The sequence below is a fragment of the Gavialis gangeticus genome, unplaced genomic scaffold (assembly GCF_001723915.1).
Source record: "Gavialis gangeticus isolate Ggan-Ray unplaced genomic scaffold, GavGan_comp1, whole genome shotgun sequence".
Lineage (NCBI taxonomy): Eukaryota > Metazoa > Chordata > Crocodylia > Gavialidae > Gavialis > Gavialis gangeticus.
In genome coordinates this window covers 29,073,347-29,087,885 of record NW_017729026.1, presented here as the reverse complement: position 1 = coordinate 29,087,885, position 14,539 = coordinate 29,073,347, and the positions used below count along the sequence as shown (strand labels likewise).

General features: G+C 45.7%; 1 protein-coding gene across 5 annotated transcripts in view; it reads left to right on the top strand.

Moving 5' to 3' along the window:
* Window positions 1-51: 51 nt before the first annotated feature.
* Window positions 52-14,539, top strand: part of CEP57L1 (centrosomal protein 57 like 1) — a 35,047-nt gene continuing 20,559 nt past the window's right edge. For 4 of the 5 annotated variants that reach the window (XM_019520121.1, XM_019520118.1, XM_019520120.1 and 1 more), the window contains exon 1: window positions 52-135. The gene's annotated coding sequence lies outside the window, so the exon portion shown is untranslated. Of the gene's footprint in view, window positions 136-3,192; window positions 3,282-14,539 lie in introns of those variants that run through there. The other variant, XM_019520119.1, reaches the window with a different exon arrangement.

The window sequence follows — 14,539 nt, the reverse complement described above, 5'->3', positions numbered from 1 at the left end:
TGCCCGCACCCGCCGCTAGGGGCGCGCAGGCCGCCGCGCTTCCGGGCCCTGCTGCCGCCGGGAGGAGCCGGGGCGGCCTCGGGCAGAGGCGGGAAGGAAGGCGGCAGATTGAAACCTGTAGCAGCGGCGGAGCAGGTAACCGGGCCTGGTTCGTCGCTCACCCCACATGCACCCCGGGCTCCCGCCCTGCGCCCCGGGGAGAGCGAGGCCCGCGCCCGGGAGGAAAGGCCAGGCTTAGTGGCCCGTGTCTGCGGCGGCGAGAGCCCCCCGTGAGGCCGGTCAAGGGCGCTGGCAACAGCTGCTCCCTAGGGAAGGGCAAGGCCGGAGCCCCGGTGGGTCGGGAGGGACCTGGAGCCCGCTGGTCTCATCTCCAGGGAGATTTGCCCCTTGTCCACTAACCGAAGGGTGGGCACACGAGGTGAAGCGAGTTTGGGCCCACAGCCCTTGGGCGCTAGGGCTCGTCTGTAAGAGGCAAATCGGCAGCCTTAAAGGGGAAGCCCTGGGAGGCTGTCTCCTCCTTTAATCTGCCCTCTTCATCTGTTTGAATCCCGACATCTACCTCTATCCCATCTCTTCATCTAATCGGTGGTGCTGGTGCTTTCCCCTACCGTGGAGGTGTTTAAAAGGAGATTAGACAGGTACCTGGCTAGGGTTACTTGATCTCAGCGCTCTTTCCTGCCCAGAGCAGGGAGTTGGGCTCCATGATCTAATAGGTCCCTCCGACCCTAGAAATCTATCCATCAAATCTGACCTCTCAATCTACCTTAATACCGTGTCCAAATCTAACTCAGGGGTGGGCAAAATACAGCCTTCCAAGACATTTTATCCAGGCTGCAGCAGGTCCCTTGGCCGTGTCTGGACCAGGCACCAGGGGCAACCCAGGCCATGGCATGTGCGGCTGGTTGCACTGCCCTGGGCATGCAGCAGGGCGGGGGCGGCGCAGTGGCCAAATTGTTTCCTGGTAGTCCCAGTGGTGGTTCCTTCCAGCTGCCAGTTCCAGCCCCACTGCCCCGGGACTCTGCACCCACGACCAAGGGACGGATCCGCCTGGGCAGGGTGCATGGCTGGGCAGATGAGAGAGGGCCGTGGGCGGGTGGGGAGCCGTGTCTAGGAGTGGAACAGGCAAGCGTGGCCGGGGATTAGGATCAGGATTGTGGGGCAGTGACAGCGCAAGGGCCTGGGGCAGAGCTACAAATCTGCTGCCTGCACATCTCTGTAATGGGCTCCTTTTCCATGTGCAGGGGCATGTGGGGAGCAGATTATGGCACTGCCCCAGGTCCCAGCCCCATGCTGTCACCACCCCACAATCCTGATCCCTGGCCCGGCCCCACCCCCGCCATCCTACTCCCAGATGCAGCTCCGCATGGCCCCATCCCATCCTCCTGGCTGCATGTCCTGCCCATGTGGGCCCTGGCTAGTCCCCATGGACACCCTGCATGCTAGTCCCCATCTGTTCCCTGCATGCCTCTGCCTGCAGAATCAGTGCCCCGTTGCAGGGGTGTGTGGGGAGTGGATTGTGGTTTGGCCCTGGGCCCTCTGCTGTCACTTTTTTGCAATCCTAATCCCAGCCGTGGTCCTGCTTGCTTGTTCCGCTTCCAGGTGCTGCTCCCCACCTCCCTGTAGCCCCATTCCAGCCTCCCGGCCACATGCAGGAGCCAGTTAGGGAGTTTTAGTGAGCTGTTGTGGGGTGCAGGTGCTGGCCCTGCCTGTGGCAACTCACTAAAAATGCCTAAGTAATCCTCTAGCCAAAATAATTGCCCACCTCTGATCTAATCTGATTTTTTTAACATACCTTAATCCCATTTTAATCCAGTCTAGTCTCTTAATCTAACCTGCGATGATGATCTAATTTAATATCATCTCTTAATCTAATCTGATTTTTAGACTGGATTAAATTAGACTAGAGCTAGTCTAAGAGGTCAGATTAGATTATGAGGCTAGATTAAACTAGATTCTCAATCTGATTTGATCTCATAATCTATTCTGATCTAATCTGTTTACTTTGGTTAGTCTATAAGGTACAAATCTAGCCTGCCTTCTGCTTGACTTCAGACTAACCTGGTTAGCTACGTCTTTCCCTACCAGAATTACAGACAGGTCATCCTACCACCAGGGCTTTCTCTTTAGATCTGTAGATTTGCCTATTATAGATTAACCAAAGCAGATAAATATAGCCCAAGGTTTTGTGGGCCCAAACTCACTTTGTCAGATGCACTGACTACTTTGGTTAGTTTATAAGGGGCAAGTCTACCCTGCCTTCTCCCATTGGGAGTCTGACCTGACCTCTTGTTCTGTGAGGGAGGTGAATGCAAGTGGAAACCTCAAACTTCCCTAATGGAGGTGAATAGCATCTCTATTGTGGCGTTGTGTGCTCAAATAGCTTTGTAACTGATGTGTTGTCTCCATAAGAGAAAAAAAAAGAATTTGTGCCTTCCTTTGAGGCACAAGATGGCCTGAAATTTGTATCTGTTCTCCCCCTTCCCATCCCATAACATCCCTTCCTTGCCACCCTACTTACTTTAGAAATGCCTGAAATGTCAAATCTGGCTTGTTTTAAGTTGGTTTACCTATATTCTGTCAATGGGATGGGGTGTTTGCATTAAAAAAAAAATCTCCCCCACTTAATCTAAACAGTTATTAACCAAATAAAGCATAGCATTTATACTTAAACATCACTTCCCCTCTTAAGTAGCGAAGTTTTGTTTGTTTTCCAATGGCAATATTTAACCAGCTAACAATAGGGAGCCTGCTGGGGAAACCTGGATAAATCAGACTTTTACTTCCAAGGCAAAACACTTTTCAGGAGGGAAACAATTCCAGGTCCCTTTTACGTATTGATTTGACAAATGCCCAGCCTAACTTTTTCCTTTCTTTTCTTTGTTATAAATATAAAGGTTATCGCCGAAAGCCCGGGCTTTGTTGTACTGGGGCCTGTAAAATATATAATAAGAAACAGTATCCTGTCTTGAGACACAGCAGACAAGAAGGACAAAGGAAAAGATAAAGGGAACTAATCTCTTTTGTTGTTTTTGTGTAAGGCTAAGCACATGGACACATTCTAGAACTGTGTTCCCTAAATGAGGTTGTGGCACTTAACAAATTCAATTATTATGCTCAGGCTCAGACAGAAAGTAGATCTGAGATCCCTCAAAGAGGGGTTGCAAGGGAAAAAAAATTGGGACACTTTCTACCAGACGAGAGGCACCTTGCATCCTCTCTATCCCACTCTTATTCCCAGAACTGTCAGCAACGCCTCATCTTTCCTACATAGCAGGGGCCCTGTGAGTACCTGATATCCCAGACGCTATTCCCTCCATGCCAATGACTCTGTATATCCCGCTCTTTCTCATTTGTTCCATTCTTTCTCTTTCAGGATGTAAACGTTTCTAAACTGTATTACTAAAATGGTGTGGAGGTGATTATGTTTAAATGTAATTAGCAACTGCTATCCCCTGGGTCTTTGCTAACCACCTCTGTAATTTGCTAAAAAGCAAAGTCAAAAGCTTTCAGACACCAGGCTGCTTGCAGACATTTAAAAAAGGAAAACAAAACAAAAAAAACACACTTTACCAGAAGAAGTAGCACGTTACTTCAGCCTGGCCCCACAGCGCCTGTATAGATCAGGCGCTTTGACAGGGCTTTTTGATGCTTTTATTTAAAAGCAGTTCAATTGGCTATTAGATAAAAGTGCCAAAAATCCCCTCTAAAGTGCCAGATCTATACAGATATTGAGCAAGCTGGGTCTGACTAATGCAATAACTCTTCTGGCATGTGCTGGGCTCAGCGTGGGGGAGTACCAAGTTTAGAGTAAAGCACTACTTTTTTCTTTTTTATGTCTGTAAGCAGCTCAGGAATTTGTTTTCTGTCTATTCCTCTTTTGTTCTTTTCCCTCCAATTTTTACCCAAATTTAGTATGTTCTGGCAGTTTATGCTCAATTTTCTCTAAAACTTTGAAATTGATTGTTACTATGTTCTCACCTTTTTTGACTACAGAAAAATAAAGAGTGGTCACCAACCTGGGGGTCTTGATCTACAGGTAGATCCTGGAGTCTCTTTTGGTAGATCCTGGAATGCGGGACAGCTGGGCATGCAGGCATATGTATACCTGCTGTCCCCATCCTCAGCAGGTCAATCTGTGGGGGAGGGAAGGGGCGGGGGCCAGATCAAGGCCCCCACGGTGAGCAACTGACTGTGTGGCCCAGCCAGGAGCAGGGGAAGGTAAGTGGGGCCCCAGCCTGGCTGGTTGGTGGGAGGATTGGAGCCTGGAGGGGCTCCTCCAGGGATGCAGGGGGCTCCTTCCCCATCTCTGCAGGGGTGAAGGCAGCAGAGGCTGCTGCTGTTGTGCCTCGAGTCCCGCTGCAGCTGTCCACATGTGGGCACAGTTCAGCTCAGCAGAGGGGACTCACATGGGGGTGGCCCTGGCCCACCTGGGTCTGGGAAATTCTGGTCATCGAGAAACGTGGAGGGGAGGCAGACCCTGTCACTGGGCACAGCTTGGCAGAGGCCCTGAGGGCCCATGCCCCGCTCCCCCACCTGTGCTCAGGGTGCAGTGGGCAGTCCATAGAAGCGGCCACCTCACCCCGAGCACAGGTGGCGGGGCACAGACCCCCGGGGCCTTCGCCAGGCTGTGTGCAGTGGTGGAAGACCCTCCCACGTGCCCCTGGAGTGCAGAGACTTCCAGACCAGACGTGGTCAGGCCAGGGCCCAACATCACATTCCACTGGCTGCTGGGCGGGCATGGCTCAGTGCACAGAAGTGGAATTAGGTGTGGGGGAGTGGTAGATCCTGGGGTGACCTTTAGTTCCAAAAAGTGATCTTCACCATAAAAAGGTTGGAGACCGCTATACTAAAGCAATTCTTCTTTTGCAGTGTGTGTAAGGTCCACACCTGGCTGAACTAAGTTAGATTGGTCGGCCCTTTTTAACATGATCTAACCTCCTCCTCACCTCCCCTAATGTCTGTATGTACCCCTAGTGTAGAGTGGCTCTTGATTGTATAGAAACTTGTTACAAACAAATAATGGGACAGTTTGTGTCTGAATTTGGGTTCTTAAATTTTTCTTAACTTATTGGACTGAATACAATAGATTTATCTGGAGAGTCATCTGCTGTTGGTTTAATTTAACTTATTCATGTGTTTGATACAAATAGCGGGATGAAACCTTGAGTGCTGCAGCTGTATTTTTACATGAAAACAGAGAGGATAATTTATTACCCATTATAAGCAATCTTAGGTTCCTGAAAATAGACCCTCTGCCTACATAGTTATGTTGACAAAGCCTATTGGTAGAGATATAGCTGATAGAGGGAGTTTCTGCTGTCATAGCTACACCACCTCTCAAACCAACATCTTATAAAGCTGACAAAAGCAGTTTTTCTCTGGCATACTATGTCTACTCCAGGGGTTTTGCTATATCTGTTGTAGGGGTTGTCAGGTAAACTAGCAAGACTTTATAGTGTAGATCCTGCATCATTAGCTTTCAAATGTTAAACTGAACATGAAATACTGGTATTAAATATAGCAGTGGTTTAAAAAGTATAGCAGTGTTTTAGAAAGGTTGCTTGAGTGCGTTTTTCCTGATGGACTAAGGGGCATCATCTGCAAGATCTGTTCTATCCCCTAAGAAACATAGGCTGCTTGCAGATGTTAAAACCCCCCCTCAGAATGGTGCTTTATTTTAAACTCTGTGTGCTTCCATGCCAAGTCTAGCACATGCCCAGAAGAGGCAGCACATTAGTTGGACTCAGCTTGCCTGACATCTGTATAAATTGGCCACTTTAGTGTGGAGCTTTTTTGGTGCTTTGATCTAGTAGCTGATTGATTTATCTAGTAGCTGATAGTTCTTAGCCATTTTCAGAGATGATCAAACTCCTTTTGTTTGGGTAGGGGAAAACATTTCTACTGGTGCAAAATTATGGAAGCAATAATATGGCTACCATGCAAGCATCTTTTATGATTGTCTCTGAATCAGGAGTTACCAAATCCCTCTGCAGTTCATGACTTTCTGCAAAATGCTCTTCCCTCTTAATCATGAACATGAAAAATATCCCCACTCCTTCTCCCTTGGAAACTAAGGGAAATGCTTGCATGGAAAAGCATTTTAGGAGAGTTATTAAGTTGGCTAGAAGTACATTAAATGAAACAGCATCTGGAAATAAAGAAGAGAGCGAGCTCTCTGCAGAGTACACGAGACACAAATTATATTCTGAAAATCTGACTTCATTTTTAGTGTTAAAAAAGTAGTTTTATATCCTTTCTATGCTTAGGCTCCCAAATTTGCAATCACTAGTGGAACTGCAATGGTGAAAGACTTACTGTGCACATGCATACACACCAAAAGATGGTAGCATAGACACAGCTTTCGACTCTCCAAGCAAAGGATTCTGATGGCTTTGGTGCCTATGGGTTTTTGAGGCAAAAATTTAACTGATTGCCTAATCTTGGAAATTTTATGCTGCTGTAGCTACTGTCCTGAACATTGATAAATGCTAGTTATGTGCTGAGGAGTAAGAAGCTAAATAAATAAATAGAGGCTGAACACCTTCTAGTGCTAGTCAGAAGGCTAAGAATAGTAAGGAATAAAAATGTTGCTTTTCTTTATAAAGAGTGGGGCTTCATGTTTAGAGGGTATTGCTAAGCAGAGGTGTACAGGAGACAAACTAGCACTTCAGCAGGTTCCAAGATGAGCACTATTGGCATTCTCTCCCTTCTTGATGGGTAGTGTGACTGCAGCTGGGCACTGCTCCTGGATAGGACCTTCCCACCCCTTTACTTTTCTATATTTGCTTCTGGCTAGTAGGTCTTTAGTAAAAATGTGTCAGGCAGAGAATTATCTCCAGAAGTTGTTCCAAAATCTTGTAAATTTTAACAGGTTTTTCAGCTGGATTAAGTGTCCCTGTTTCTTGCACCATACAGGTGGTATTGTCTGCTATTGTATTTAATCTCTCTTTAGTAGTAATCTAGATTCTCTGAAGTTTTGTGTTTTGGTGGGAGAGGCATTCCTTTCAATGAAAGTGACTTGTGGTCCAGTTTACTACAGTTGACGTGGCTTGGCATCTCAGCATGTGTGATATAGCAGTGCTTTAAAACACAGTGGTTGTCTGTAGCAGTGAAACTGCATTGCAATGTTACAGTTTAACAAGCTGTCCAGAAAAGGCCTGTGACTTGTACGCAACACTGGACCAACTCCGTACCCCTTCTAGGGTGAGTTGGAAGAGTAGACAATGACTGTTTGGGTTTTACAAGATATGGGACACAGCCAGTAAGCTCTGCTACATGCAAAGGGCTGGCTGAGTGTCTTCCAAAATCAAACTGTATGCACTTGATGATGGCATCTTTTAATAGAGATTTAGACAGGGACACTGTTAGAAATTCGAAGAGGCTTCGACAGCAGGATGCTGGCTCGGTTCTTAATATGCCCTCTGACACAGATGACTGGTAGGGGGGCATGTGGCCCCCGAAAGTGCTGGGGGGCCTGTTGATGCACCCCAACTCGGCACCGCTCAGGATAGGGCCAGGTGTGGAACCTGCCGGCCTGATTGGATGGCCAGGGACAGAGCTCTGCTTCCCTACTCAGCCCCACCCTCCCTGACAGTGCTCTGGAGTGGAACTGGGCCCCTCCGGCCCCCAAGAGAGCTTTTGGGCTACACGAGACAGCACACCCTCCCCACATCGCCCCTCCATGGCCCAAAAGCTTCCTTGGAGCTATGCTTTCAGGCATAGTGGCAACCATTTTGTGCGCTGGCCTCTGCTTTCAGGCATAGTGGCAGCCATTTTATCTCAAAGCAAAACTTGCCCGAGAATGCAGCCAGAGTGGCCCCAGCTCCACTTGGGTTTTTTTTTTTTGAGTGGTTCTAAAGTGGAAAAGTTTGAGATTTGCTGATTCTTCTGGAGGGGGTATTAAGACAAAAAGGAAATCACTGAGCATTCAGCTTGTAAGTAGGGAGCTCACAGAACACGGAGAACAGAAAAAAGCAAGATGAACACACACTGAGATGTTCATGTTTACACTATTTGGATTCTAAATTCTAGTTCTCTTATGGTTTGTGCTTGATGGAAAAGGGAGAAGTCCATATCTCATTTAACTATTCAAAGCAACTAAAACTAAAGGCTGCTTGCAGTTGTGCTTGTCCTGCCAAGAGAACATAAAATCTGAGTGTCCCTTCACACACAACCTAGGTCCACATTTCACTGTTGTCGGGTACTAATAATAATGTACCTTTTCTTCAGCTTTGCAGCATGGTAGAGAGAGAGTTGAGTTTGAACTTTTTCTTCTCAATGAAGGCCAAGACTCAGGCCCCCCCCGAGACTCCAGCCCCCAGCACAAGCAGTGCAGTTCTGAATTATGGTACCAGAAGCAGCCACAGTGAGAGTGACACTCCAGATTGGGATGCCACATCATGCACAAACACTCATATGGACAGTAGTACAGTTTCCAGTAGCAGAGACCCTTGCTTTGGGCCAGATGCAGCTTTGCAATATATTGAGAAGAGCCATATCAGCCCATAATTGTGTTTCTAGGCACTCCGTCTGGCAATAAAATAAGAAAATTCAGAAAAGAATGGTACAGTGATCACAAATGGCTTGAATACAGTGTCTGTCAGGACACAGCTTTCTGTTTCTGCTGCCAAGCATTTGGCAGTTCCCAAACAGGTGACTCAGCGTTCCGAATTGTGAGTTTTAAGTAATGGAAGAAAGCCATTGAAAGATTTCGTGAGCATTCAAGGTCTGAAGCACATCTTGAAGCTCTTGCTAAATGGCAGGGTTGGCTGCAGACCAGGAAAAGGGGGAATGCTGCATCACAACTTGACAGTCAGAGGAAAAAAACAGTGGACGAAAACCGAGCATACTTATAAACTGTAATACAGGCTGTGTTGTTTTGTGCTCGCCCAGGCATACCTTTGAGGGGACATGATGAGGGATCCAATTCCACAAATCAAGGAAACTTGTGGGAATTGATGAAGCTGCGTAGTGAAGGCAACGAAGTGATTCAGCGGTTTATGATTTTCTGAGAGAAGTTTTTAACCTCCCCCTCTATGCGACACTGGTCAGGCCGCAGTTGGAGTACTGTGTCCAGTTCTGGGCGCTGCACTTCAGGAGGGATGTGGACAGCATTGAGAGGGTCCAAAGGAGGGCCCACTCGCATGATCAGGCTGAGGGTCCTGGACCTGTTCAGCCTGCACAAGAGAAGGCTGAGAGGGGACCTTGTGGCTGTCTGTAAACTTACCAGGGGGGACCAGAGGGGATTGGGTGAGACCCTGTTCCCCCGAGCACCTCCTGGTATAACAAGGAATAACGGCCACAAGTTGATTGAGAGTAGATTAAGGCTAGACGTCAGGAGGCAGTACTTCACAGTCAGGGCGGCTAGGATCTGGACCCAGCTTCCAAGGGAAGTGGTGCTGACTCCTACCGTAGGGGTCTTTAAAAGGGGGCTCGATAACTACATGACTGGGGTCATATGAGCTTAACTTAATGGGGGTCATATGAGCCCAGTGTTCATTCCTGCCCAGTGCAGGGGGTCGGACTTGATGATCTGCTCAGGTCTCCTCCGACCCTACATCTACATCTACATCCATCTACCTACACAGCTCCTGTCAAAATGAAATACTTGAGATTATGGCTTCACAAGTCCAGAATTCAATAGTAAAGGAAGTAAAAGAAGGTGCAGTGTTTGCCATCATTGCAGATGAAACAATGGATCTCTCCATGCATGAACAATTCACTCTCATACTACAATATATAAACTAGGCCTTTGAAATACAAGAACAATTTATTGGCTTCTAGAGGATGCTGCAGACAGATGGTGCTTCACTTGCCACACTAATCAAGACTGCTTTGTCAGATTTGGGACTTGATATTTTGGCTTTAAGAGGTCAGAGCTATGGTGAAGCTGAGAGGACCCTATAAAGGTGTGGCTACACGGCTACTTAGTGAGAATCCTTTAGCTTATTATGTTCGCTGCTAAGCTCATATATTATATCTGTGCATAGTGGATGTGGTTTCTTGTATTCTCTCTGTCCAGTATGCCTTTGCACTTCTCCACTAACTACAAACTTTCATTGAAAGAAGCGCAAGGAGACATGCTATCTTTGGAAAAGTAGTATCAGAAAGAAGACATGCAGAAACTGCTTCTTTTTCTGGTGGACCAGTAACTGTTAAACTGCTCAGTGACAGTCAGTAGAACTGTCAAGTTGAGGCTATCAAAGCTCTTTTAGAAAATGTTGATGAAGTAGTTGAAACTCTGGATGAAATCGATCATGGGGGTTCAAAAGCTAGAGTTGAAGCTTGTGTACTTCTCCAACACCTGCAAGACTTCAACTTCCTGTACTGCATGCTGCTTATGAGGAGAGTGCTTATGCAAACCAGACATCTATCCAAACTTAATCAAAGGATTTTACATTTCATAGAGCAATAGTGATGGCCAAGTCCACAGTGTCTGTACTGCAAGGACTGAGAAGTAAGGAGTTTGCATCCCAAGTATTCAACAATGCTAATGAACTGTATCAGAAAAATGGGTATCCTGGACCTTGTGTCCCTCATAAAAGGATTGTTCTCTGAAAACTGGGAGGAGGGGAAATGTTCTTCTTCGAGAAACCAGAGGACTATTACAGGACAGAAACACTATACAGAACTTTGGACACCCTTATTAGTGACATCAAAGACTGCTTTGCTGAGAATGACCTAAACATTTTCAAGTCCCTGGAAGATGTTCTCTCTTCTGAGACCCCATTACAGGAAAGTATAGGCACTATTTCCAAAACTTACAGGATTGCTCAAGAGGATCTGAGGTCTGAAATCATCATGTTTTTCGGATTGTTTGAAATTCATGGCAGTGCTGGCACAGCTTGAAAGAAGAGTGAAGTTATTTCATGAAATGTCACTGTGTGATACCCTTCCAAAACTGGGAAACCTTTTCATACTTTTCTTCATTGCAGCAGCTGAAAACTTACCTGAGGACTAAGATGGCAGATGGTCGTGTTTCTAACCTGGGAATACTACAGATTGGAAAACAAGCTAACATACCTGACATTGCACAGTTTGTCAACAGAAAGGAGGGCCTCTGAACCAGCAATGCTGGGAAAACTTGTTCTAGGAAGTTGTTTCATCTTTGATTTTTTTTTTTCCAAATTTATGATTGTTTGGGGATTTAATTTATATATGGCAAATGCCCCATTATATATATGGCAGCTTGTTTTTGCTACAAATTGCCTTCTGTTCTTGTTAGATAGTTTCTTTTGTGATTCTTTCTTTTGTAATTTTATATGTATTACTTTATCTAAACAGAAACTACATTGTTGCCGTGTGGAGTAGATATTGGTGCTAGCACTGAAAGTGATCTGACAGATGGTACACTTTCTGCTGGTTAGGGAAGAAAATGTCAGAGTGGACTCTATTTCACTCTCTTGCATGATACCATGGCTATTAGATTATTGGTCTGTAATTAATTTGTTTTTATGTCATTTCAACTATCGTTTCTTATCCTATCTTTTATGAGACAATTGGCAACTACTAGTCATTGAGTTGTTGGTATACGATTAAGACTTGATACTCCATAAAGATTTTCCTTTTTCTTCTCTTTGAATTAATTTTTGGAATCTCGAAAGCAACCTCACTCTTTCCCAATGCATTGCAATAAAAAAGCTATTATCTTCAGAAGCTGTTCTAATTCCTGAAGTACAGGAGAGAATCAATGAATCAAGACCCAAGTTAAAAACTCATAAGGTTGAATTTGAGGCGCCAGGCCTTGTAACTTCTTGGAAATAGTTCAGGTATTCACAGATTGTCGAAAACAGTGAGCAATTTAAATTATACAAAATTAGGTTTTTGCTTTTGGGATTAAAACTTTTAAAAAATGTGCAACTTTAAGAGAGTAGTTCTGGCTATCCATTTCACAATGTAGTTACAGGAATCGTTTATAGATTCTCCAAGCAACCAGTGGCTATGACAGCAAGCTGTAGCTTTAGTGATGAATTCATAATAGTCTTGCTGAAAAAATGTTTGAGTAAAACACCATGAAAAATATTGATTGTATATGCCTGAAGAATGGTTAACATGGTTAAATTAAGGAGCAGGGCTAAAGCAACAAACAGTGACTCAAATGGTAGTTTCTTGCTTCCATGATTTTGCTGGTCACCCATAGGGGCTAGGAAGATTGGTTTGTTTAGGGGCTTTTTTTTTCTTTTTGGTCTAATTTTCCAATGGTCTAATTTTCCTACGCTGCTATCCAGTATCAGTAATCCAACACTACTGAAAAAAAAAATTCTATCTCACATTTTTTAGTTGGTGAATTATATAACTGCTAGCCAGTGTTTGTCATTCTGTTTCTATTTTAAGTGAGAGGCAAGGATTTGTTAGTGTGGTATCTTTTACTGGGCCAGCTGTTTAGTTGGGAAAGAGTTAAACAAGCTTTTGAATTCAAGACAGTCTTTGCCAGGTATGATTAGATCGGGGTGGGCAAAGTCTCGGCCACAGGCCGGATTGGGCCGGCAGCAGACTCTGTTTCCCACCAGCCCCAGCTGGTCTCCAGGGAGACTGCGGGAGCATGGGGTGTGACAGCGCAGGGCCGCAGAACCAGGGCTCTGCCCCAGCGTGGCTTGGCCCTGCATTGTCATGCCCCTGTGTTCCTGGGGTCTCCATGGAGACTGGCCAGGAGCCCTGTGGGCAGGGCACGTAGCTAGGCAGGGGGCTGCTCTGGGGCCAGGCTCAGGATCTTGCAGCAGTGACAGCACGGGATGGGGCTGGGGCAGATCCACAATCCTCTGCCCACGTGCCCCTCTGATGAGTACAGGTTCCTTGGGCAGGGGGGTGCAGGCAGTGGATTATGGTTCTTCCCGGGCCCTGTCCCACGTTGTCACTGCTGCAAGATCCTGGCTGCAAAGCATGTCCCCTCCCAGCTGTGTGCCCTGCTTGTGCTGTTCCGGGCCGGTCTCCATAGGATCCCCAGGAGTGCAGGTCCTTGACAGTGTGGGGCCGGGCTGAGGCAGAGCCTCGGATCTGTGGCCGTGCAGCCTCGTGCTGTCATGACCTTGCAGTCCTGGGGTCTCCACAGAGACTGGCCAGGAGCTGGGGCTGCTGGAAAATGGCATCTGGCCACTGGTGGATTTGCCATTTTGCCTACCCCAGATAAAACCCAGCCAGGCACCGCCTAGTAAAGAATGAGTAGTACCTGGCTCATTCTTCATCAAGTCTGATCAGAACGTCATGCATGCAAAAGCTTGTCTAACTATCCCAAGTACACAGTTGGTCCAATAAAAAATTTCACCCTAAAAAATCCTTGCCTCTTGCATAATCATGTCTATTAAGTGTCAGAGTTGGACTTAAGTGAGTTATCCTGGAGTAGAAATCAAAACTCATGGAAGAGGTGATACCTTTATTAGACCAACTAGATATTCACAAACAAATTATTTTATAAGTATAAATTATTATATTTATTATAAAATAATTTGTTTGCAAATATCCAGTTCGTTTAATAAAAGATATTGTCTCTTCCACAAGTTTTAATACCTTTTGCCTCTAAACCAGTACAGCTACAACCTGGATACCTTCTCCTGGAGTAAACATTTTTGACTGAGCTCTAGTTGTCAACTTTCCTGATAGTTTTATCAGCCTAAATCATGGTGTACAACCTTAGCTGCATGCTGAACACGGGGTGGCAACCCTTCTATTTCATAATGGAAATGCTCTTGAGAAAAAATGTCTCTTATAAAGTAAAATGTGTAATGGTCCTATGTTGGGTTGTACTAAGTGGAAATATTCATTGTATTGGTAGAAAAATTGCGTGCGAAACAAACAAATAAGCCAGGTCTTTTTTCTGCTTGGCCCTGGTTAAGTTTAATGTTTCCCTTTAATAAGATGCACATTGGAGCCTTTGGAGGGTAGCACTGATAATATAAATAGGAAAACTCTAAGGGGGCTTTGCAGTGCCATGCAATGTTACACTTTTGGGTGTGCAAACACGATTCACAAGATAAACCCAGAGATTTCAAAGTGTTAAAAAATCTCCTGACCTGTTGTGGTCTTTCTGAGTCCTCTGCAACAGAAGAATTGTTCCATTATTTTTATGTAGTGAAAAAAGTGGAAAAAAAAAAGAGCCAGCATTTTCTGAGGGGTACCTTGAATCTAAAAAAAAGGCGAGAACCATTGATATAAGGTGTCAATGGAAGCTGTAGACTCCGTATTATAGAAGGAATAAGGCTGCATAAAAAGGTAGTATAAAGGCAATGTATTGGTTATTTAAATTGTGATCTTCCTGACAGTGTAGTGACAAGGACTGGATTACTTGATGTTTTATTTAACCCAAAATACTTAGTTTCATAGTTTCTAGGGTCGGAAGGGACCTGAGCAGATCATCTAGTCCGACCCCCTGCCATGGCAGGAAGAGCACTGGGGTCAAACGACCCCAGTAAAGTGGTCATCCAACCTCCTCTTAAAAACCCCCAGGGTGGGAGCCTGCACCACCTCACTTGGAAGCTGGTTCCAGACCCTAGCCGCCCTGACCGTGAAGTAGCGCCTCCTGATGTCCAACTTAAACCTTCCCTCC